The sequence below is a fragment of the Balaenoptera physalus genome, assembly GCF_965194825.1.
Source record: "Balaenoptera physalus genome assembly, chromosome: 5".
Classification (NCBI taxonomy): domain Eukaryota; kingdom Metazoa; phylum Chordata; class Mammalia; order Artiodactyla; family Balaenopteridae; genus Balaenoptera; species Balaenoptera physalus.
In genome coordinates this window covers 145,392,341-145,417,925 of record NC_138884.1, presented here as the reverse complement: position 1 = coordinate 145,417,925, position 25,585 = coordinate 145,392,341, and positions in this window count along the sequence as shown.

The following is a 25,585-nucleotide window of genomic DNA, read 5'->3' as shown; positions in this document are numbered from 1 at the left end:
CCTAAGGCTGCTGTAACAAATTACAAGTGGCTTGAAAGGACATAAGTTTCTTATCTTGCAGTCCTGCAGGTTAGATGAATAACAGGTTTCACTGGGCCACAATCAAGGTGTTGGCAGGGCTACATTCCTTTCTGTAGGCTCTAGGGGCAAATCTATTTCCTTGTCCTTTCTAGTTTCTAGAGGCTGCCTGCATTCCTTGTCTTGTGGCCTCCTTCTATTTTCTAAGCCTGCAATGGCTGGTCAATTCTTTCTCACATTTTATCATCCAGACGCTAAGTCTTCTGCCTTTCACATCCACATTTAAAGGACTCTTGTGATTTCGTTGCTCCCTCCTAGCTAATCCAGGATAATACCTTTCTTTTAAGGTCAGCTGATTAACAACCCGAATTCTATTTTACCATGTAACCTAATATATAGGTTCTGGGAATTATGTGGATATCTTTGGGGAGCCATTATTCTACCTACCACAATCATCAAACAAAATATAAAGAGCTGAGGTTAAGGTCAATATAAATAATTGTAGATTTTAATGGTGGAGAAAGCTAGAGAACAGGGAGATTTGAGTAGAGGGGCTTTGAACAGGGCTCAGAGACAATACAGCCCGGTTCTTTGAAGGCAAGAGAGCCAGTGACTAACATAGCAGGCACCTGTTCCTTGCCTCTCAGACCCTGTAAAACTACCTGTAGGCCAGCCAAACTTTTTTGAAGATTTGGGTGGTAAGAGTTCCAAGTGAGATGTAGCAGGATCTTCATGGAAGAAGTGGCATGTATTTGAATAGGAATTTGAAATGAAAAAGCCAAGAGTGTCTTATCCATAGGTGAAGGCACTTACTTTTTTAATATTAAGGAGAAACTGAGAGTTTGAGAAATGAAAGAACCGAAGAAAATTAGTGATGAATTGAGATACAGGATCCAAGAATCTTGTTTTCCTGAAACTATCCAGGTCTCTTCCATGGTAAGTGGAACAGAATGAGTCACTTATCCACAGGCTTGATTCAAACAGAAGGATGAATCGTGATACAGATAATAGCTAATGTAATGCCAGACCTCTCTCAGGAACTGTGGAGATTTCAGATTGATACATAGTCAAAGGGTGCATGGTGATGACTTTCTGAAAACTTGATCAATAAGTATACATCACCAAGATCAGAATTTATTTAAAATTATGAACAGCCTGGAAGACAGCCAATGCCTGAGTAATAACTCCAGGCAGTCCAAATTCATGCCAGCTTCCTCCGTTTATATAAATTGCTGGAATCTCTCATGCTTGACCCCTCTGATGTATCAGCTTTGTATGTCAGTTTAGATATAGGTAAATTTCCTATGGGCATTTATTAGCTTTATTTAAAAAAGAGGCAACTGTCCAAAGGCCTCTAGGCATATGCACCCAAAACATAAAATAAAAGAATGAAATTTAGTACTCAGGCTGCCAAACACCTCATGAAAAAAGCCAGGCCAGTTCAGCCTACTGAGGCATGCCAGATTGGCAGGCTCGGGCTTGTGTTTTCCCCCAGAAAGTTCACACACCCTTCTACTGTCTTGTTGGATGGAGAAATAAATTGCAAAGGCAAAGACCATCAGCAACCTTGTTTGGGGGATTCAGATCTGGAATCCTTTATTAGAACTAGGATGGCTGATCTTAATATATTTGAATGAGCCAATGGTTGGGAGAAACCCTCACAGGGACTCTTTCTCTTTATTACAATGTATCTTCCCCACATTCTCTGACTTGCTGTACCACTTTGATTGATGGCTTTCACGCCCGGAATTCTTCACATTGTCACTTCCACAAAGCCCACCATTATTCCCTATCTGCCTTCTGACTAAAAGAATTGCTCAGAGACCACATTGCTCTAAATCAGTGATTTTCTACCCAGAGCAATCCTGCCTCCCAGGGGGCATTTGGAAATATCTGGAGACATTTTTGGTGTCACAACAATGGAAGGAGGGAAGCTTTGGCATCCAGTGGATAGAGGCCAATGGGCATTGTAGCGTTTCTACCATTTTCACGACTTTTGCGAAATCCACATACAACCTGCATTGTTTTTCGCTTAGTGTTTTCCCCAAATGGAACTCACTCTGAAAAAATTAAATATATTTATTTTAAGTTGAGACTTTATATTACTACCATAAACTGAACAATTGTAGCTTTCATAAAAGGAAAGTCATTGTAAAAAGTACATCCAAGGAAGACAAAACAATATTATTAAATTACAAGTTGATACCTGATGGCTGCTATCTTTTTGATGAAATGAGAAATTAGCAAGTTTTAGAGAAGTGCTAAAGAGAAACACCAAACTTAAATAAAGTTAAATAAAATGGGTTGATGCATTGAAAAGAGAATAGTTTTCCCATCCTGTGATTCATTGGTATTTAAGTCCATGTCTTACATTCATTTGATACTGAAAACCATCTTCCGCATTGGTTAAGGTTATTGTGAACATGTCTCGCATTTTGGGAAACACTGAATTATTTTATTCCTCATGTATACACTCTTCTGCCTGGATTCTTGCTTTTCTGATAGTTTGCCACAGATCTGAACCACAGCTTCAGGCCCATTTTTAGGGTGTGGATTTCAAATGGTGCATCCAGATAACGGCCACCTATAACCAGGGCTGTTCCTCCGAATCCAAGAAAATCAGAAGAATCTTAAATGGCAAAATAAAAACCTAGAGTCTGTTATTGCCAACCAATGGCAGATGCCCTCATGGAGTTTTATTGCCCACTCCCAGCCCATTAAAAAACCCGTCTAAAATGTACTTGTAATCCTTTTTTGTAGAATTAAAGTGACTCTGCTTCAGAATGCTTATTAGAGTAATTATTCTGGGTTATAATATTCTAAGGAGAAGGACTACATTCTCTGATATTAACTGATTGCCCATTAAATGTTCCGGTGCATGATGATGAGTCAGTTTCATTATTCACAATATCCACTTTTGGTTCTATATTTTTATCCTGTGAATCAATGTACAGGTAACATCATCTTTGTAAACTGCAGGATATACTGAAGGGGTCTGATATCTTTACTGTCTATCTGCTCGCTGGAGAACCTGCAGCAAAAATAAGTGATGCTGCATCCTGGCTGCCTTGGCAAAAGGATGGAAAATTGCAACAGGCACGCACTTAACAGCTTTTGAGTTCCCACTTGCCTCCTGGTGCCCTAAGCTGGAGTCTCTGGTCCAGGAGACTGACGTTGCGAGAATTTCTCCCCCTCGGGGAAAACCAATTAATGTTTCACGTTCAAAGGGAGCTATGCTGCATTATGAACAGTCTGGGCTTGGCTGAATTTTTTTCTCTCTCTGGAATTGGTTTCTATACCTAGAATTATCTTCAGGCACCACCATAAAAGCCCTCCAATCTTTACCTCATGTTGTTCTGCCTTTGGGGCACCGCTTCTGGACCCATCCAACTTTTCTACCAAGCCGTAACTAGTAGAATTATATCTAATAATTCTCCCTCATTCTGAAGGGAGCAGAGGCGGCATGGAGGGAGCACAGCGGCGGGTGATGAGGGCTACAGAGGTTCTCCCTGAACTGTATTCAATATCATCACAATCCAGCAAGCATTACGCTGCCTCTGTCATCCAGCGTCAACCTCAATGGCCCAGCAACCTCTGCCTCGGTGACAGCTCAGAACAAGGGAGAGACACATGCTACCCATGGTTTTTCTCCTCCCTTTGACTAAAAAAAGCCATCTCCTTAAAAGAACACACATAGTACTGCTCTGTTCTGTAGCTGCAAGATTTTTCTAGGTGTGGAACAAGGTACTTCCAAATTTCCTTAGTGTAGGATAAGGCATTACATTATTCATTTCGCCGGCGGGATTCAGACCCAATAAAATGAGGTTTTAGAGTGAGACGAATGAAACAAGACCTCACTCACTTGAGAGTTTATTATTTCCCTCTTAACGTGAGCCATCACGTGTGTTACTCTGAATGCCTGTTAGAATCTCTTTTTGTAGGAAATCAACAGTATGAAATAATTTCCCCAGCAGTAAAAATTATATATTAAAGGGCACATGTACTTCATGTCTTTGTTTTTACAGCAGGCGAAGACTTATCTTCCAGCTGCTTGTTTTGTTTTGTTTCTGTTTGTTCTAAAAGGATCCTAAATAAAATGGTTTTGCTTTTAGATTTAGAGGCTGTCCCGCCTGACATGAGCTCAGATAAAAGAAAAGCATTTATGTGTAATCTCTGGCAGACAGTGAAACTGGTTCCTATATAGAGTCATAAATTTTACTGCTGGGAAGGACCTTAAGGAACATTTAGTTGAACCCCTTGTGGGTCATTAAATGGAAGTAATAGCGTGCTGGCTTCAAGATTGAAGTGAAAGTTACTTTCTGAGAAGAAACTTAGGGAAAACAAAACCAACAACCAAAACGTGTAATGAAGGTGATCTGTCATTTGTAGAAGCAGTGGACAAAAGACATAAACCTGTAAAAGACCAGTCCCCAAACCCAATTCTGGAGACCTGGTATTATATGAGGTATGCATGGCTTGGAATGGTCAACCTAACAAATTGTACTGTGCTTGTGCTACAGACACGGGTAACACATGGAATGTGGGCAGCCTGCAAGAGAGATAAAGAAGAGGTGAAGAGAGTGTCCATTACTGCTAGAGCCAAAGTCAATTGGCCTGTGTAGTGAGGAGATGTGATACTCATCTATCAGGGGGTCCAGAGGCAGGGCAGGCTTCAGACACAAGACTTCGGGCTCCAGACCCCCTTCCTTCTCTTCTCTCCCAGTCTTTTCTCCAGGTGGCTTCATCCTGAGGCTACCAGCACAAAGGCTGTAGCTGCCTCACAAAATATCTTATGGAAAAATTGTTTGTTGTCACTGAAAATCAAGAAAAGTTAACCATAGTACAGACTGGTGAAGTCATCTCTAAATTGAAGGCTGTGGAAGTAAAAACTTGAAGCCAGGGGTTGTGAGGACATGTTCACCCCCTGAGACTTTGCAGTGATCATGGCATTGGAGTTTCCTCTCTGGAGAAGTAACACAGGCTTGAGCCCAGTTTATCCTATTTTATCCTTGTCTACGGGATTGGGTGGCCCCAAATGGCATCTGGGATACAAAGGAAAGTCCATACATTAGCTTTTTTTGGGAGGAATAATAAAACTCCTTTTGCTCTACTGTGAACATTAGTCTTATGCTTTTTTGTCTCAAGATCAGATGTACATAATATTTTGTAGCAGTTAAGATACAGAGAGCTTATAGGATAGGGAGCGCAGCTCGGGGTCAAGGAGGGGCTCCAAGTTTAAATGAAAAATAATGACCTAGAACAAATTGTTCAGAACACGATTTTGGTTTTTTTTTTTTTTTCAGATTCCCAGTTCAGGGACCTACCTGAGCAGGGTGAGAAATTCTGCACAGCTTGTATAAATAAGGACAGATTTTCAGCCTGTGCCAGTAGTTACAGGAAGTGAAGTTTGTAGCCCTTGGGAAAATATGGGGAGGAAGATACCCAATGCATGTTTGATAAATGACCAGTTTAGGCTTAGCAGGAAATGTGAATGAAACATGCTGGATTCATAGAAATAGAGGCTAAAGGAGCTGGGAAGGCGCATAGGATGGATCCTTCCTTTAAAAGGACGAAAGAGGGAAGGAGGGTGTATGAACCAACCACTGAAGGAAAAGAGTGCTAAGAAACTGCCCATGTAGCGTGAGGAAACTGAGCTTCAGGAAGACATAGAACAATTCGAAATAAAGTTTATTTATTTCGGCCCAAATGTGAAAGCTGCTCCAGTGTAGCCTGAATCAGAATGTTTGGTTCATCCAGGCACCCTCACTAATGGACCTTTCGGCTTTGCCAGAGGGAATGCACAGCTATACAATTCTGCATTTTCTCCTCTCCTTTCCATGAAGGTGATTGATTTTAAAACCAGAGGGGCAGGAAAATTTTGGAAAGAGGTAACTGAAGAAATAGTGAGAGAATCGCTGTTTGTGTTAAATGAGTGTAAGGCTTTGGCCTGGAGGAACCACATCCCACGATGCTGAGGGTTCTTGGAGAAGTGATGGTGAAATACGTTACAGTAAGTCCCCTACATACGAACGGGTTCCATTCCAAGAGCATGTTCGTTAAATCCAATTTGTTCGTAAATCCAACAGAGTTGGCCTAGGTACCCAGCTAACACAATCGGCTATAGAGTATTGTACTGTAATGGGTTTATAATACTTTTCACCCAAATAATACATTAAAAAAGACACAAAAATAAAGAAAACATTTTTAATCTTACAGTACAGTACCTTGAAAAGTACAGTAGTACAGTACAGGAGCTGGCATGCAGGGGCTGGCATCGAGTGAACAGGCCAGAAGAGTTACCGACTGGAGGAGGGAGAGGAGGTGGGAGATGGTAGAGCTGAAAGATCGTCAGCAATAAGACATGGAGGGCAAGCTGCAATTTCACTCACGCCTGACATTGATGGAACGCATGTCTGCATCTTTGAAAGTTTGCAACTTGAAGATTCGTATGTAGGGGACTTACTGTATTGATAACCCTGGCGGGGGGCAGGGGGAGGGGGTGCACCAGAAGATAGAAAACATGCTAATTTGGAGAAAGTAGAAAGATGTGGGTCCTCAAGTCATCTATTGGTAGCTTGATGTTAACTGCCAAACAATTTTAGAGATGAACCTGAACGGGTGTATGAGTTCACTCAAAACAAGTCATGTTAAACTAACCTTGAACACCATTTGATAGAATTAACAGACTTAGATCGGTTACATGCCACAGTATCATTTTATAGGGCTTTTTTCAGGATACTTCATGAAGAGGTATTTTCAGGATACCTCATGAGTGTGGGCTGAAACCAAAAGATTAAAGAAATTTACGCCAAGAATGAGGATTAGTTGATCAGTGTTAATTTGGAGACGGTTGTTCAGTGGCATCCTTCAAGACTCTGTTCCTAATTTTTTTTTTTTCTAACAACTTGGATTAATACATAAAATAAATGCTTACCTAATATGCAGATGTCTTCAACTGAGATTAGTGATAACATACTGAATGAGAGATTCAGAATCCAAGATATGGGTCTAAATTAACAAGGTGTACTAATGGAATGAAATGAAAGTATCAAACTTATAAAGAAAAAAAAGGCAATGAACAAGAGAGTGAAAAAAAAATGACCTTCATAAATTTATTACCAAAAGCACGAGCCAAACCAAAGAAAACCTACCATTTTATTTGATGGTAAGTTAGATGTGAGCCTTGCATTGTGGTTCGCAAATATTGACCCACAAAGGGTTGGCTAATACTGCTGGCTGAACTGCTCTATAATATTATGTTTAGTTCTAAGCACCCCGTGTTCATATGGAGATTACACAACATCCAGTGGCATACAAGCAAAGGAAGGCAAGAGTCTGGAAACCATGTTGATGAAAAATGGCGTGTTTGTTCAGTCATTTCAACAAGCATTTATTGAGTGCCTTATATGTGCAGTTACTATGCTAGGCACAAATTAATAATGCAGATTGTCTGCTGGTTAAGGAAAGAGTCTAGTCAGGGCAACTGACATGTAGGCCAACAACAAAGTACACGGGGCCCACTGGGAGGAGAGAGCATAGAGAAGAGGTTAACCTTTAGGTACATTCTTGATGGATAAAAGTAGTGAACCAGATAGAGACAGAGGGAGAGGTTTCCATGGAGAGGGAAAAGCACGTGGGAAAACATAGTGGCGTAGAAGATCTGAGGGCACTTGGGAGTGGGAAATAGTTTGGTGTGTCTGGAATGTGTGTGTGTATGGCATGAGTAATGGCAGAAGTAGACTGGGGCCACTCTTGGCCAAAGTAAGGGGTTTAACTTCATCCTTGAAGCATTGAGAACCAATAAAGGGCTTTAGCAGGTGACATGATTAATAACGTAATTTAGAATGATCACTCTGGCTTCGGCTTGGAAGATGGATTGGAAATGACCGATGCAGTTGTCCAGGTGAAAATTTAGGAGGGCCTGAACTGAGGCAGTAAAGAGAGAAAGACGGGGTCAGATTCTAGAGTTACTAAGGAATTAACATCAACAGAAGTTTGATTGGGATGGAGGGAGGAGGTGGGAGGAGTCCAGTTTGATTTCCAGAATGCTTACCAGTGTGACTCGGTACATCGTAATGTGATGGGAGAGGAAATTGAGGAGGAGGAACGGGTCCAGTTTGAGTCTCCTTGGGAAGATCTCTACTGATGGCCAACTGGCAGTTGGGTATATGGGCCTAGAGCCCCAAGAGGGGCATGTGATCCAGCTCCAGGTGCAGAGGCAGGACTGTGGAAGTCGTCCTGGATGATACGCGCAAGTGAGGAAAGAAGAGGGTCAGATATGGACACTGGAAACAACAGCATTGACACGACATGGACAGAGTAGCAACACGAGTCTCTGCAGAAGAGATGAAGGGGTAGCCGAAGAGACACAAAGCAGAATTTCAAGCAAGTATCCATTAGAAATACAAGGAATACAAGGATAGGGACTTGTCACAGTACTTCACAACCTGAGGCTCACAGGGGCACACGGAGAACAGACTGATTGTATGGTAGGAGTGGCGGTCTCCTCGAGGGCTGAGAAGTAGAGGAGAGCCGAGGAAGTGCTGGCCTGGAGGCTGGTGGCTCCGCTGAACCCAGGGCGGGGGTGGCAGCTTCCTTCCGGCTTTGCTCGTGCTGTTTCTTTCACAGGGAGCTTCTGCTCCTCTTCCCAGCCATTTCTGCCTGCTCAACTCCTGCTAAATCTTCAGAACTCAGAGGACAGAGAAAAGGAAATTCAGACTAGCGTGGTGTCCCTTTCAAGGTGTCTTTGAATGTTGCATTTTCTTTTCCTTCTCACATTCCAAGAGGGTCACAGACAAACTCAGTGCGGAAATCGATCCTGAACTTGACTCTTTGCCCTGCTTACAGCCCATCTCTTGTTGCATCATCATAGTTTCTTTTCCTGTCTTTCTGCCCCAGGCTACTGTCAGTGTCTTAGCAATAAGAATCACGCTTTTTCCTTCGTCATCACCATTAACACGTTTACTTTACTGCTGGGGCCCAGTATTTCTCAAATGCATTAATGTGTCTGTCAGTCCTGTTATGTGTTGTTGAAAGAACCAGGGATGTTGATTCTGGAAAATCCATTCATGCAGTTTCGCACCACGAACATGTTCTCCTGATGTAGTGCTTTTTCAGATCATGGGATAAGATACGAGATAAGATGTGTACAGATCATCTAAAGATGGTACCTTTTTACTGACCTGCTGCATCCTGACTTGGCTTATGGCCTTGGCCTTACAATGCTTGGTGCTGTTATCTGAGCACTGTTTACACATCCTGTAGAGCAAGCTTATTGAAGGCAGGGGCCCCATTTCACAGATTTGCAAATCTCTTTGTATTCTTCATAGTGCTTAGCAAATTGCCCACAACATATAGTAGATAGTTGACAAATATTTGTCAGGTTGAATGTGAATGGGCTGCAGGGAATCTAGCTTCATTAAAATTAGCAGTAAAACCACACTATATACTGAAAAAAAAAAAATCAAATACTGCATAAATCTTAAATTTTGTCCTTGTTCTCAACTGATTACATTTTATTTTTGGCATTTCTTTTATTGGAGGCCTCAGGTGGTCTCCTCGTCATGTCCCAGCAAGAGTACATTGGCAATGGAGAGGAAACCTCTACTGAGAAGGGCAGCTCAGGTGGTCCAGGTCCTGGCCCCACCATTGACACATTGTCTGACTTTGCAGAAATGTAGAAATTAGGCTGATTTCTCCTCCCCCTTCCCCCTCCCTCCCCTTCTTCCTCCTCCTCCTCCCCTCCTTCTTCCCCCTCTCCTCTTTCCTCCTCCTCCCCTCCTTCCTCCTCCTCCCCTCCTTCCTCCTCCTCCCCTCCTTCCTCCTCCTCCCCTTTTTCCTCCTCCTCCTCCCTTCCTTCCTCCTCCTCCCTTCCATCCTCCTGCTTTGATTGGGTACAGAGCTGGAATACTGCTAACAATTTACCCAGGAGCCTCAGTTTCTTTATCTGTAGATGGTCTGAGCTCTACACCTAGCTCCAGCTATGAGGATTAACTCAGATGATATGTATACTGTGCTTATCACAGAGATGATATATAGTAAACACTTAATATGCTTATTTTTGTTATGATGAGGGGATGTGAACGGATCTGCCTCAGTTAGTAGATTTATATTAGGCTGACAGGAGAATCTGACATGGCTCAGGAGCAGGCCTTGGGAGCCAGCTCTGTCAAGACAATTTCTGACTAGTGAGTTTCCAAGTTGTGTGGCCTCTATTCCTGCACACCTCGCATTCCATCGGCCCTTGCCTTTTCATGCACGCTCTCCTGACCGCATCTAGGCCCTTATAACCCTTGTTCTTGGAAAGATTTTGTAACTGAGCTTGCCTTAATTCACTTCTTGCTGTCAGAGGACTCTTCCACAAGACAGATTCGATGTTAACACTCCTTGGTTTAAAACCTCCAATGGCTTTCCTTTATCTATTTAATCTCTGTAAATGGTCATTTGAGGCCTTCAGGGCTCCTCCTTCTGTGGCTTAATGAAATAAACTTGGGCTTTGGTGCCCCAGAGGCTCTTGTTTAAACATGACTCTTGGCAAAAGTATTTGACCTTGGTGCTTATTTGAATTACCTGAGCCTCTGTTTTCTCATTGGTAAAATGGAGATTATGTTATTTGCCTTGCGGGTTGATATAAGGCTTAGAGATGATGCAAGTATAGTTGGTGGCTCAAAAAAATGACAAGTGGTTATCCTGCTACACTGCTTTTGCTCTTCCCTGTTCTTTCTTACCCCGGTGTCTTTTCTCAAATCCAAAACATAGATCATTCCGCTTTACCTCAATTCTACATCTTCACCCCCTTGCCTTTTAAGCATCCCTGATTTTAAGAATTGAACATCATTATCCTTGAAGATTTCTACCCAGATTGTTATCAAATGTAAACATGACATGTTAATAAAGTCATATTCTTGGGTTTTAATGAAACCAACAGCTTTTTCATTTTAAAACTTGATTTTAATGGGTGCACTTCCCTATGTCAGAGACCCATAATGGATATGAAAATGGGGAGTAAAATACTAAGTTTAGGAAAAGCAAACATGGACAGGATTTCTACTTGCAGTGATTGCCAAGGAGACAACAGAAGATCAATTTTTCTATGTCTTGGCTTGACTTTTCAGCCTACTAGGTGTTCCTTCAACTTAGTAAATATTCATATTTACTGATTCCACTGCACATTTGATCTCCCTCAGAATCATGTCCAGAATATACCTTAAGTGAATACATTTTTTAGCAAGAATGATGAATTACAGAATATCTGAGCTGTAACAAATATATCTTAAAAGTTTCAAGTGGTTTGTTTTGATAAGTAGAGAAGGCATGAATTCAATTTGGAATTGAATGTTTGAACTTTCTCTTACTTTCTTTTCAATTCTTGTGGGACTGAACAGTGTTTATTAAAGAAAGTAGAGGAGTGTGTAGGTTTAAGCTGTTTCTTTCCAAGAGGTCCTGGCAAGATAAAGTTATTGATAATTGGATGGACAATATTTCCATCTATTTATGAAAAGGGAACAATAATTATAGTCATTCCAAAATATAGTAAAGAATTAGAATTAAATACAATTAAAAGCCATTTAAGAAACCCAGAGAGCAGGTAATCAGTTTCATTTGACAATTGGACAGGTGAGGGTTTTCTCCCCTTACTTATCTGTGCTCATCCACAGGCGATGCTTGAGCCTGGATCTTTCGAAAATTCTTTCTTTTTTTGTTTTATTTTTTTATTTTTTATTTTTTATTTTTTTATTTTTATTTTTACAAGAGATAAATAGACGGACATCAAGCATTGTACATGGATGACCACAACAAAAGCAACAATGATTGCAATTACCAAACACGAAACACACTCATACTATGTCATAATATTGACATTCAGTCCAGTAATCCTCCACTGTAGCAGCTCCTTTACTTTGCAGTGAAAATTGATTTGTATATTCTTTGCCTCTGAGTCCTTGTGGGATTTTTTTTTTTTTAATTCAAACAGAAAGTCACAAAAATTATACTCATCCTCATCAGTTCACTCAGTCCCATGTAATTAATTTATTTTTCATCTTGTTCTTTTGTTAGCACTTTTATAAGTTCATCAGTTTTTCATTAGACTTCTGAAAATGCTTATTCATTCAGTTCAGCAGTATAGTCAGTTACCAGAAACCTGTACTTGTCAGAGTCTTTTCCATGAATTTCTTGAAGATGAAACCCTTTTATAGGAACATATTTGCAAAAGCATCAGAGTACACCCAGAACTGTCTGTAAATGACAAGACTTAAAAATGACCACAGTTAAAGATTTGATGAAAGTTCATAATAATGCAGTTGACAAGAAAATTAGTTATTTCTGGGATATACATTTTAAAGTAATAACTAGGATTATGACTTATAACATCTTTCGATAATTCTTAACTTAAAACTTTTAGCTCTACTGCGGGGTCAAGACCTGTCACACAGCAGATTGTGTGGCATCGAAGATCAACATGAAGAAATGAGATCGGTTCTGCTGTTATTCAAAGCTGGCACTTTGTTTGTGGAAGAAAACAGGTGTTCCCAGGCTCAGATGATAAACTTGCCTCTTATCACTTATGTTTCCTCTATATTTTCAACATGGGAGTAAGAATAATACAGCAGTATCTTATTTAGTGAAATTTCAAACAGTCAAAAATTTCTATTTATCATGCACCCTCTTTCCCAACTCACACATAGAATCATAGTGCTGTCATGCTGCAAAATGTTCACCTTGAATCTTCAGATGGTTTGGTTATGTCTTACTACCCATAGAGGACCATGTCATTCACTGTAGTCTAATTACTTTGAAAATTGACAAGTTGCCTTTGTTATATATGGTAAGATTCACTACTCTTGACAAATATGAGAGAGCTGTACCTGCTAATGTCGGTAATGCATCTTGGTAGTCTTCAAAGGAGATTTTTAAGTATATTTAGAAATTTAAAAAAACATTCCCCTGAATATGCCCTTGGCGTTAGTGTCCTTTCTCTTAGTCAGCGGGTCTGGATTCTCACAAAGGAGAGATACCTATGCAGTATTCTTCTCAGCTTAGGAATCAAGATGGGTATTTGCTGGGTCAAAACCAACCAGTTCTAGAAAGGAACTAAAGCTCTTTAGCCTACACTGGGTACTAGCAAGATTAAGCTTGTAAAGTTCATTGGGTTGATTTGAGAGCTTTTAAAGACAAGCTGCAGCTCGCTGGTCTAATCTTCTATCCAAATTTATTTACTTCTTGTATTTTACCTCCAAGTCCTCCATTGAAATCTGGCACCTTCCTTTGTCTGGTTGCACTAGCCAGAACTAACAGCAATATGAATTCACTTAATGGACAAATCAGTTTCCCTTTACCATTTCTTATTGCTTGCATCTAAAGTCAAGACCCTAGACTTCTTCCCCTGGTCCAGTCTCCATCTCTCTTCAACCAAATTCAGACACGCAGGCATCTCATGCCTCAACTTCTATTTTGCCTCTAACCTAGACCACATCCAGCTGCTGCTACCATTTTATATCCTACCTTTGCCTTCACTCCCCATTTACCCAACTTTATAAACCTTGGATCACAAAACAAGAAGAGATAAACTGTGTCTATATGAACCATAGGCACTGCTTTTGAATATTTATGCATTTAGTTTTTCTTATGGCACTTCACCCATGCACAGAACTGAATTTCTTCAAAAGATAATTTGACAAAAATCTTTGAATAAGCTAAGTGATGTTCAATCATCTAGCATGATAAAGCAATGTAATTTGGTTAGATGATAGTTCCGTATGAGAGAAACGGAGTGGGAGGGAAAATAGAATGAGGTTAAAAAATTATTTTCTCTTAAATTTACCTTTGTAGGAATCTGTCTTCATATATACAGCTTTTTATCTGGAATACAGCTTGGAGTCACTGAAGCAAACATTGCTTTATATACACTGTGATACCAGATCAACGGTGCGGTTGGTGCATTGAGCAAAAGGAGCTCAAGATTATGTTGCTGTTTTCTTTTACTGTTCAGTCAACAGAAAAAAGAGCCAAAAGAAAAGAAATAAAATACAAAGGGAGACATTTTCATCTCCTGTTTTCAGAGCTTCCATTCTCCTTTAACTCCCAGGGAACTAGTGTGCAATACCATGTAATTACCATTTTAAAAGGCAATTATAGAACTTTTTTTAAAAAAAGCATCTAGGGGCTTCCCTGGTGGTGCAGTGGTTGAGAGTCTGCCTGCCATTGCAGGGGACATGGGTTTGAGCCCTGGTCTTGGAAGATCCCACATGCTGCGGAGCAACTGGGCCCGTGAGCCACAACTACTGAGCCTGCGCGTCTGGAGCCTGTGCCCTGCAACAAGAGAGGCGGTGATAGTGAAAGGCCCGCACACCGCGATGAAGAGTGGCCCCCGCTTGCCACAACTAGAGAAAGCCCTCGCACAGAAACGAAGACCCAACACAGCCAAAAATAAATAAATAAGTAAGTAAATAAAAAAAAAAAGAGCTTCTTTTTTTAAATTTTTATTTTATTGAAATATAGTTAATTTATCAATACAATGTTGTGTTAATTTCAATGCTGTACAATGCCGTGTTAATTTCTGCTGTACAGCAAAGTGATCCAGTTATACATATACATACTCTTTCTCAAATTCTTTTCCATTATGGTTTATTACAGGATATTGAATATAGTTCCCTGTGCTCTACAGTAGGACCTTATTGTTTATCCATCCTATATATACTAGTTTGAATCTGGTAATCTCAAACTCCCAGTCCATCCCTCTCCTACCCACCTTGGCAACCACAAGTCTGTTCTCTAGGTCTGTGAGTCTGTTTCTCTTTTATAGATAAGTTCATTTGTATCATATGTTAGATTCCACAAATAAGTGATATCATATGGTGTTTGTCTTTCTCTTTCTGACTTAACGTCACTTAGTATGATCATCTCTAGGTCCATCCATGTTGCTGCAAATGGCATTATTTCATTCTTTTTTTATGGCTGAGTAATATTCCATTGTATATATGTACCACATCTTCTTTATCCATTCATCTGTTGACGGACGCTTAGGTTGTTTCCATGTCTTGGCTATTGTAAACAGTGCTGCTGTGAACATAGGGGTGCATGTATCTTTTCGAATTAGAGTTTTGTCCAGATATATGCCCAGGAGTGGGATTGCTGGATCATATAGTAACTCTATTTTTAGTTTTTTAAGGAAGCTCCGTACTGTTTTCCATAGTGGCTGCACCAATTTACATTGCCACCTACAGTGTAGGAGGGTTCCCTTTTCTCCACACCCTCTCCAACATTTGTTATTTGTAGAGTTTTTAATGATGGCCATTCTGACCAGTGTAAGGTGGTACCTCCTTGTAGTTTTGATTTACGTTTCTCTGATAATTGGCACTGATGAGCATCTTTTCAGGTGTCTATTGGCCATCTATATGCCTTCTTTGGAGAAATGTCTCTTTAGGTCTTCTGCTCATTTTTTGATTGTTTTTTTTGTTGTTGTTGTTGTTGTTATTGAGTTGTATGAGCTGTTTGTGTATTTTGTAAATTAAGCTCAACAAGGGTTTCTTTAATGAAGTTTCAGTTAGGCTGGTAATAATATTTGACAAGCATTAACACAGTACACCTTTTCCCATTCTTTTGACCTATTTGTGTCTTTATTTTTAAAGTGGGTTTCTTATAGTGATTATATAGTTGGGTTTTGCTTTTTTTTTTGGTGCAATCTCAACAATTCTGCTTTTTAATTGGGTTGTTTAAACCGTTTACATTTAATGTGATTATTGATATAGTTGGCTTAAAATCTACATATTTTGTGATTTGTTTTCAATTTGTCCCATTACTTTGTTCTTTTCTGTCTTCTTCTGGATTGCTTTTAATTATTCCATTTTATCTCTTTTGTTGTCTAGTGTACTAGCTCTAATTCTTTGTTTTGCATTGTGAGTGGTTGTTTCATTGTTTATAGTATACATCTTTAACTTGTCTTAGTCTACCTTCAGAGATATTATACCACTTAATATGTTTATAAGACCTTACAATATAATTCCATTTCTCACATATTGGACACTGTATTATTATTGTTATACATTTTACTTCTATATACATTATAAACCCCACACAACAGTATTATTTCTGTTTTAACAAGTCAGTCTTTTAAAGGTAATAAAAACTAAGAACAAAGATTATATTTACCCATTTCTGGCACTCTTCATTTCTTTGTGTATATCTAGATTTTCATATGGTTTTCTTTCTGCCTGAATGACTTTCTTAATATTTCGTGTAGAGCAGGTCAGCTGGTGATGAATTCTTTCAGGTCTTGTGTGTCTGAAAAGTTTGTATTTTGACCTTATTTTTGGGTATAGAATTCAAGGTTGACTTTTTTTTCCCCTTTCAGTACTTTTAATATGATGTTATGGTTTGCATTGTTTCCAAAGGCAAGTTCACTCTCATTCTTATTTTGTTCTTCTGTCCACAATGTTTCTTTTTACTCTGTCTGCTTCTAAGACATTTTTCTTTATCATTGGTTTTAAACAATTCAATTATGTTGTGTCTTAGTTGAATTTTCTCCATGTTTCTAGGTTTGAGGTTCTTGGTGCTTCTTGGAGTTCTGGATTTATAATTTTCATCAAATGGGGAAAAAAGCCAGCCATTATTTTTTCAGATGTTTTTCCTATACACCTTTTCCTCTCCCTTGAGTGCAGTTCTTTCACAGGTCATTGTTGCTTCATTCATTTTTTAAAAGTCTCTTTTTACTCTTTGTTTCATTCCTGAGAGTCTTTATTGCTATGGGACAAGTTCACTCATGTTTTATTTCTATAATGTCTAATCTGCTAATAATTCCATCTAACATCCAAGGTATTTTTTTTTATCTCAGTCATTTTTTTTTTATCTCAGTCATATTTTATTTTAATCTCTAGAAGTTTGGTTTGATCTTTTAAAATATTCTTTTATGTCGTAACATGTTCAATTTTTCATCTAGCTTTTTGAAAATATGGAATAAAGTTATAGTAATCATTTTAACATCTTTGTCTATTAATTCTACCAATTGCATCATTTCTGGGTCAGTTTTGCTTGATTTATTTTTATCTTCATTATGGGTCATATTTTCCTACCTCTTTGCATGCCTGGTAATTTTTTAAAAAATATTTTTATTTATTTATTTATTTTGTTGTGCTGGGTCTTAGTTGCAGCAGGCGGTCTCCTCAGTTGCGGCTCACCTGCTCCTTAGTTGCAGCACATGTGCTCCTTAGTTGTGGCCGGCGGGCTCCTTAGTGGCAGTTCACGGACTCCTTAGTTGTGGCATGCAAACTCTTAGTTGCAGTATGCATGTGGGATCTAGTTCCCTGACCAGGGATTGAACCTGGGCTGCCTGCATTGGGAGTGCCGAGTCTTAACCACTGTGACACCAGGGAAGTCCCATGCCTGGTAATTTTTGATTAGATGCCAGACATTGGGATTTTACCTTGTTGAGTGCTGGATATTTTTCAAATCTTTATAAATATCCTTGAGCTTTGTTTTGGGATACAGTTAAATAACTTGAATAGTCTGATTTTTTTCTAGGCTTGCTTTTAAGCCTCATTAGGCAGCACCAGAACAGCATATAGCTTGCATCTAATATTGCCCCCCTACTGAGGCAATACCTTCTGGACACTCTATTTGATATCTCATGAACTTAATGATTTCCCACTTGGACTGGTGAGAGCAGACACTATTTCTGATCTATGTGAACTCCAAAGATTTTTTCCTCTGCTTCTTTTGTGTTCCATTTCTTTCCTTAGTCTCAGGTAGTTTCCTCACACACATGTGCTGACCAGTATTACCCTGAAATTTCAACTGAGCTCTTCTGTAGTTTCTGTAGTTGTTTCCTCTCTTTACTCTGCCCCACAAACTCTAGCAGTCTTGTCCTCCCTGCTCTCTCAGCTTTATTTCTTCAACTCAGAGATACCACTGTGTCTCTCCTAGATTCCTCCTCTATGTGTTGCATCCTGGAAACTCTCTTCAATTAGTTAGCTGAGGTATTATAGGACTTATCTCATTTGTTTTTCCCTCTCTTAGTAATCACTGTCCTGTGTTGCCTGATGTTCAATTTCCTAAAACTATTTTTTCCCCATATATTTTGTCTGTTTTATAGTTGCTTTAGGTGAGAGGATAAATCAGTTCTCTAATCTCCATTGTGATTGATAGCGGAAATCTCTGTTAATCATATTTTATTTAAAGCTTGTCAACCTATCAAAGTACGTTTCCAGAACTGGAAAAGTTTTACCTGCCTTTGCAGGAAATATATTGAATCTGATCAAGTTTTTCCATTATTTGGGTTCCCGTCTGTTAATTTGTCATCTGCTCAGAAGAATATAGCAAAAAGTCTTCTATCGTCAATTTATTAGTCAGTTATTTTATATGCAAAATTGGTACAATACTATCAGCCTTCAATTTTCCTAGAGGTATATATATATACCTCTTTCATTAAGGTACATAGAAATATTCAACTTCAGGCAATGACTGAAAAATCTTTGGAAATGGAACTTTATGAATGCAAACTATAGCAGTGTATATTTCATGGCTAAAACCTGAAGTAACAGATCCTTCCATTTCTAAAATTCTCTAATTTGTTTTTATGATAGCCTCAGAGAGGGACAAATTTAGAATTAATGTCTTAATGTCTTTTTAATATTTGCTAAGTAGAACTCTTCAAAAATGAGTCAACCATGTTCAGCATAAATGAAATATCAAAGGCTTTTGTTAAAATGAAATGAAAGACTGAGGGATATAAATATTTCTTGAACAACTAGTATTGGGAATAAAAGACCAAGAGAAATAACAACAAATTAATTCCTTAACTGTGCTCTTCTTCAAGATGCTATTGGTTTTTGTGAGTTCTTTCTCTGTCTACAAGCATGTTTACATGTATGTAAATCTATGTTTGTGTATGCATGTGTGTGTATGATATTGTTACAATTGGAAGAGCTGTGTGGATCATGTACTACCACTCTGATCACTTAGAGGAACCTCTACCTAATGTAATGGCATGCCTCAAGTTACTGACACAGGAGGACAGAATACACATCTCCTAACTCCAAGTCCAGTAAAATTCCCTCTCTGCTTGTTTCTGTATTTCTCCTTCATTCTTACAGTGGAGGAAAATTATCTGGAAAGATTTTATACTATTCTACATCACAACTCATTTTGTCCCATGGAAATGATTTTTTCTACCCATTAAAAAATTTACATGAACAACAGGTTATTTGATAGTTGGGCATGGTTATCTAGGCCATGGGTTCATCATATCATGTATTCAGTGTTGAATTACAAAACCATTTTATCTTAGATGCTAGTATCTGTATCATATTTGTTAATCCATCAATTTACAATAGTCATTAAAGATAGAGGGGACAGTTTCTTATAGTTTTTGGTACTTCTTACCAAAATAATTTACGCAGTGGACATGTCATTTATCAAACATTCCATCTGTCCTTCTGCACCTTCCATCCCGAAAATACAATAGCTCAAGAAACAGTTACAAACTGTATTTATTTGCTGATCACTCCTCAGCACTCAGGTCAGTAATCTTAATGAAGTGCCATCTCTTCTCTACAAAAAAAAGTCTTGTGTTGCATGAAGTACAATTTTACAGAATAGTATCTTTGGTAGATAAAAGTGACCACAAATACTTTACAATTTCTCCTACCAAGAGGTGGAGTAATGTCCCTACTGCTTGTGTCTGGGTTATCTTAAGACTCGCTTTGATCAATATATTATGGTGGAAGTGACATTATGTGAGACCTGAGCTGAGGCCTTCTAAGGTTTTGAAGCTTTTGTTTTAGTTCTCCTAGGACCCTGTCTCCTGGAGGGTGAGAGAGACCCAGATACCTCAGTTATCTCAGCCATTCCAGTCATCCCAGCTGAGACCCCAGACATGTGAGTGAGCCCGGTTGACACCACATGGAGCAGAGATGCAATTGTTCCAGCTGAATCCATTCCAAATTGCTGACCCACAGAATCACAAGCAAATTTTTCTTTTAAGCCACTAAGTTTTGTGGTAGCTTCTTACACAGCAAAGGCACGTGGATACTGTACAGATGAATTGCCCTCCGCCTCTGCCTTCCTTTTTCCTTCCTTTTAATCAGCCTTTTTAATGACTTCAGTTTCTCTTCTCTGGGCCCTTTAAAAATCTGTCATTTGTCATATCATACTCTATGCAATCCATTTGCTATTAACTATTTATATAATATTTTATAGGAGTGCAGTCTTTAAAAAAATCTGTTTATTTAATTCTTCTAGAACTCTTATGAAATAAATAGATGGCAGTGGTATTCCATTTTAAGATGATGAAGCAATGCTTTGCATTAATACAATACCTTCTTTTAGGGAGGCTTACTTTGCTTTGTAGACATGATCTCACCATTCCTTTAATTGTGCAATGAGATAGATAAAATGTGATGAGCAAACTTAATAACTTCATGGAATTTCTGGCACTGCTTAGACCTTGCTAGTGTTCCTTTCTTTTGCTGAATTTTTATATATGATATAATAGGTAGTCCATGTAGGAAATAATCACAAAGGCATAAGAGAATGTTTTACTTTGTTTATACAGAACCAAAGGATAGGCACAATTACAGATTTTTGAGTTTATTTGAGGAAGATAAAAAAGATTTACCCTCTTTGTATTCCATTCCTAACATTTTTCCCTCTTAAGTTTTTGTACTTTAGGACATAAAATTATCTGCTTTGGCTTCTTTTATGGATTGTGTGAATTGGTTAGCTGCTAAAATTTATCTTAGAAAGTTTGGAAGTGGCGTGTTTGTTAACAAGTGGCCTTTGTTTCTTGGAATTGGAATACCTGCCTCATGTTTCAGAAACACATTTCATTGTGGCCACCACCCCATCACAGGACATATTGTCTTCACGTTCCTAAGCTCAAGTGAAGATTTGCCCTTAAATTTGTGACCTAGCAACCTGTTAGTTTATGAGGAACATCTATCCTCAGGTCTGTAAAACTACCAAAATGGTATAAAATTTGTGTGGATGTGCCTTTTGCTCCTGGAAAAGCATAGCTTTCATCAGTTTTCCAACAAACCTGTTGCTCCCCAGTTTTTGAACCTGTATCCCAGGAGCTCAGATTTTATGACATTTCTCTATTCCTGCTTCAGTTCCACCAAGAATTATGCTCCCATAGCATCAGTCACATAATCCAAATATGTAATTTCCTTCAAAAGAGTAGTCCATTCAAGGGCACATAAAGAGCAACCATCAGTATTAGGAAGTTAACAGTGAAATCATGTCATGGAGGAAGTTGTTGTATATGTTATTGTCTTAGTTTGAGCTGCTGTAACAGAACACTATAGACTAGGTCACTTAAACAACAAGCATTTATTTCTCCGGAGTCTGGAAGTTCTGGAATTCTGGAGTCTGGAAGTCTAAGGTTAAGGTGCGCGCACCATTGGGTTCTTGGTGAAGGCCCTCTTCTTGGTTTGTATCTTCACATGGAAGAGAGCTCACTCTCTAACAAGGGCACTGTGCCCATCATGGGGGATAAACTCTCATGACCTAATTACCTCCCAAAGGCCCAACCTCCAAATGCCATCACATTCAGGCTTCAACGTATGAATTTTGGGGGACACAAACGCTGTCTAAAGCAGATATTAACCCACATTATATTTCATTAGAATTACAGTGTAGTGTTTCTCAAACTGTGGTATAGGAAAATCAGAATTACCTGGACCTTTCACCAGACAAATGAATAGGAACTTTGAGGAGCAAGGCATTGGAATCTGTATTTAGACAAATTTCTTTGATGACTTTAACATACATTGAAATTTGAGAACCACCAATAGACAGTATATTGGAAAACTATGATCTGTTCTTCTTTTTTAATGAAAAATGAATTCAAATACACAAAGAATATAGATCTATTTCAAAACACAGCAGGAGTTGTAATCAGTGAGTCATGTGTGCAACCAAATGTAATTAATTTCATGCTGGATTTGGTTATGGTCTCTTTTTTTTTTTTTTAAAGTGAAGGGAAAACTGACATCCCCTTTGTTGAGACAGTTTATGAAATGCTATCTTTTGAGAGAACGCTTAGATGGCACTGGGTCTCTCTGGTGGGAAAAGGTTTTCAGCTCTTGTCTGTTCATCTTGAGGTTTTGTTGCACTAGGGAATGAAACACTGCGTGTGTTATATCCACAGAAGCAGAAAGTACTTTCTTTCCCCTAGCCCCTTCTTCCTAAGATGTCATATCTTGAAGAAAAACAAAACAGAAGAGGAACAAATTTATTCTCAGGGAGCTTGGAGGAGCATGAATTATTTATTCTCAGAAATTCTCTACTATCTTTGCATGAAAGAGAGCCCTATTATTAAAAGTGAATGTTTCGTTTTCTGCATGTCAATAACTGGGAGATCAGCGAGACTGGCTGTTAGATAGTTCCCTCCTTGGAGACCAAGCTCCCCAAGGCAGCCTCTGCAGAAGCCAAGTTATTTTTAAGACAATAAAATCATTGGAACTGATATATTAACACCCAAAATTGATGTGACAGAGGTCTGCCACTGAGGCAGTCTAAAAGGAAGAAAAGGCCATTAAAATGATCCCAATTACCTTTTAATTATGAATTAACACATTTGCATAAATCACAGCCCAGAGAATTTCCGGGTGCTTGTGCATGTGTGTGTGTGTAAATTGCCTACGTTTATGAGGCTCCCTATTTTCTTTCAGCTAGGTTGGGCTGTAAAGTCTCCACTACCTTCATCCTGGAGTACAGGAAGTCAATTCTTCTTGCCTGGGGAAAAATTTAAATTTTCCCTTGGTAATCTCATTCCCTCCCCATGCCACATGGTTGTGCAAATGAGAACAATTGTTTTGTCTTTTCCAGTTCACACTGGGTTTCTCTAGAGCTGAAAGAGCATGGTGCTTCGTTGATACAATAAATTTCGGTTAGGAAGAGGCAGCTGGGCATTTTAATCCTGGAGGGATAGAAACTAAAAGGAGAATTACAGATCAGCCTTGTCATTCTGCTGGGCAGTGGCTTTGGGAGTTCTAGCTTCTGGTGGCCCACCTAGCAACCTGGTTCTCTTGGCTCTAGGGAAGGTGGTAAGCTGTTAGCATTTTATTCCTGGAAATATAATACTAGCTGTTTGGAATCAGCTCTTCTTGTCTTTTTCAGAGTTGAGGGAGACGCCGGTATTTGAATCATTGTTAGATAAACCCCTGTATGTCCCATGTATGTATACTGTCCTGCTTCACTAGAGAAAAGGCCATGTTTGTTGACTTCCCTTTCTTAAAATAAGTAACCTTTTTTAAAAATAAATTTATTTATTTTTGGCTGCGTTGGGTCTTCGTTGTTGCGTGCGGGCTTTCTCTAGTTGGGGCGACCAGGGGCTACTCTTCATTGCGGTGCGCGGGCTTTTCATTGCGGTGGCTTCTCTTGTTGCGGAGCACGGGCTCTAGGTGCGCGGGCTTCAGTAGTTGTGGCACGTGAGCTCAGTAGTTGCGGCTCGCGGGCTCTAGAGCGCAGGCTCAGTGGTTGTGGCGCACGGGCTTAGTTGCTCCGCGGCATGTGGGATCTTCCTGGACCAGGGCTCGAACCCGTGTCCCCTGCATTGGCAGGCGGATTCTTAACCACTGTGCCACCAGGGAAGTCCCCAAATAAGTAACCTTTTAAAAAAAAATGTCAAGGCTGGTGGAGGGCAAAATTTAAAGAAAATAGAGGATCTGCAGTGTCACAGCCCTCCTCCCCCATCTTAGACATTCCCACTCCCACATGTGCTCACGGCCTTTGTGCCACCAACAACCTTCCCCACTCTGATTTCCATGTCTATTTCCTTTCTGTCTTCCGGTCTTTTTCTTCTTATTATCTAAGAGCTTGATATATTTCTATGAAGCAAAAGATTAGAAACAACTCCAATGCCCATCAATAGAGAGGCAAAATAAAGTGTGGCACATCCATTTAATGAAATACAATGGAGCTGAAATAAAGGATGGACACGCTCCATGATAAGAAGAGATCTCCAAGATTCATTGTTAAGTGAAAAATAAAAGGCACAGGACAGTGTGTGTATCGTATCTTTCATGCAAAAAAAAAAAAAAAAAAAAAAGTGGGGGAATAAGAATCTGTATCCTTATTTACTTGTATATGTTTTTAAAAAAAACCTGTCTGGAATGATACATTTTAAAAAAAAAATGAAGAAAAGACAGCAACCCTAGTAACAGTGGCTAATGTGAGGTGGGGAGTGGTCAGCTGGGGAGAGATATTTCGCCACCTACTTTTTGGTTAACATTTATTTATTTATTTATCTTTACATGAAAAATGGGCTTTTCATTGAAGTATAGCATAATCATCAGAAAATCACAAAGAGCCTTAGTCTAGGGCTCAAAGGGCTGTGTAGTCAGCACCCATACCTGGAAACAGAACGTACCACCACCTCAGCAGCCCGCTGGATGCCAAGAACTCATTTGCCTTAGTGGTCCTCCAGAGCTGCTCCTACTCTCATGACTTCTTACTCCGGTTAAACATGAATCTGTAAAAAGAAGGAAAATCATGACTCCCATACAAATAGAAAATGCGTATGGGTCAACAATTTTGTTTGACTCATTAATTAATGAGGAAACTGGTAAAGTACAAAGCAACAAAATAAAACCCAAAACCATTCCAAGGGAATCCAAAGAACAGACACATGGATAGCCAATTAGGAATGTTGAAATGAATTAGTTAATAGATGCAAAATTAGCCAATATCCACAGGGCAGTAGTTAACTACTCTTCACCTGATAAAATTCATTTGTGGGAGTATAGACCAGAATATTTTGTATTACTGTCCATTGTCTACAACATATAGAGCTATAAGGTAGCTCTAAAATGATGAAAGGCACCGGACCCTGTAGATACTCAGTAATTTTTTTTGCCCATTGCAAGTCCTTCACTATTTTTTCTGATATATGATGCAGTAATTTTGTCTGGTTTTAAACATTGTATGAATAGACTCATACATCAAAATTCTGGCTGCTTTCTTCAATGTTGTGTTTATTAGATTCATTTGCTTCATTGTGTACAGTTTTTGTAAAATTCATCTTCATTGTGTGAATATACCACAATTTATTAACTCTGTTGTTCATGGACACTTAGATTTTGTTTCCTATTTTGAGCTAAGAAACTAACTCAGAGGTTGGTAAACTTTTTCTGTAAAGGAACAGAAGAGAAATGTGTTTGGCTTTGCAGGCCTTTTGATTTTAGTTACAACCATACAATTCTGCTGTTGTTACAGGAAAGCAGTCATAGTCAATACATAAATGAACAGATGTGGCTGTGTTCCAATAAATCTTTATTTACAAAAAGAGGTACAGGGCCAGATTTGGAGAGCAGACTGTAGTTTGCTGACCTCTGACCTAACCTTCTATATAGGTAAAACTTACTGCTTATTTTAATATAACTTCACTATTTCAGGAATCATTTGACCTGGTAGGTATAAATTACAAATAACTTTATTGTTTACGGAACTTACCAAGAATCCCATTTGAACAAAAATCGGACTGTTTGCCTTTTCAAGCAATAGCACCAAAGGATGGTTTACTTTCCAAGACTCTTTGAAAGCCTGACCTCAAAATACTTGCCTTCCTATG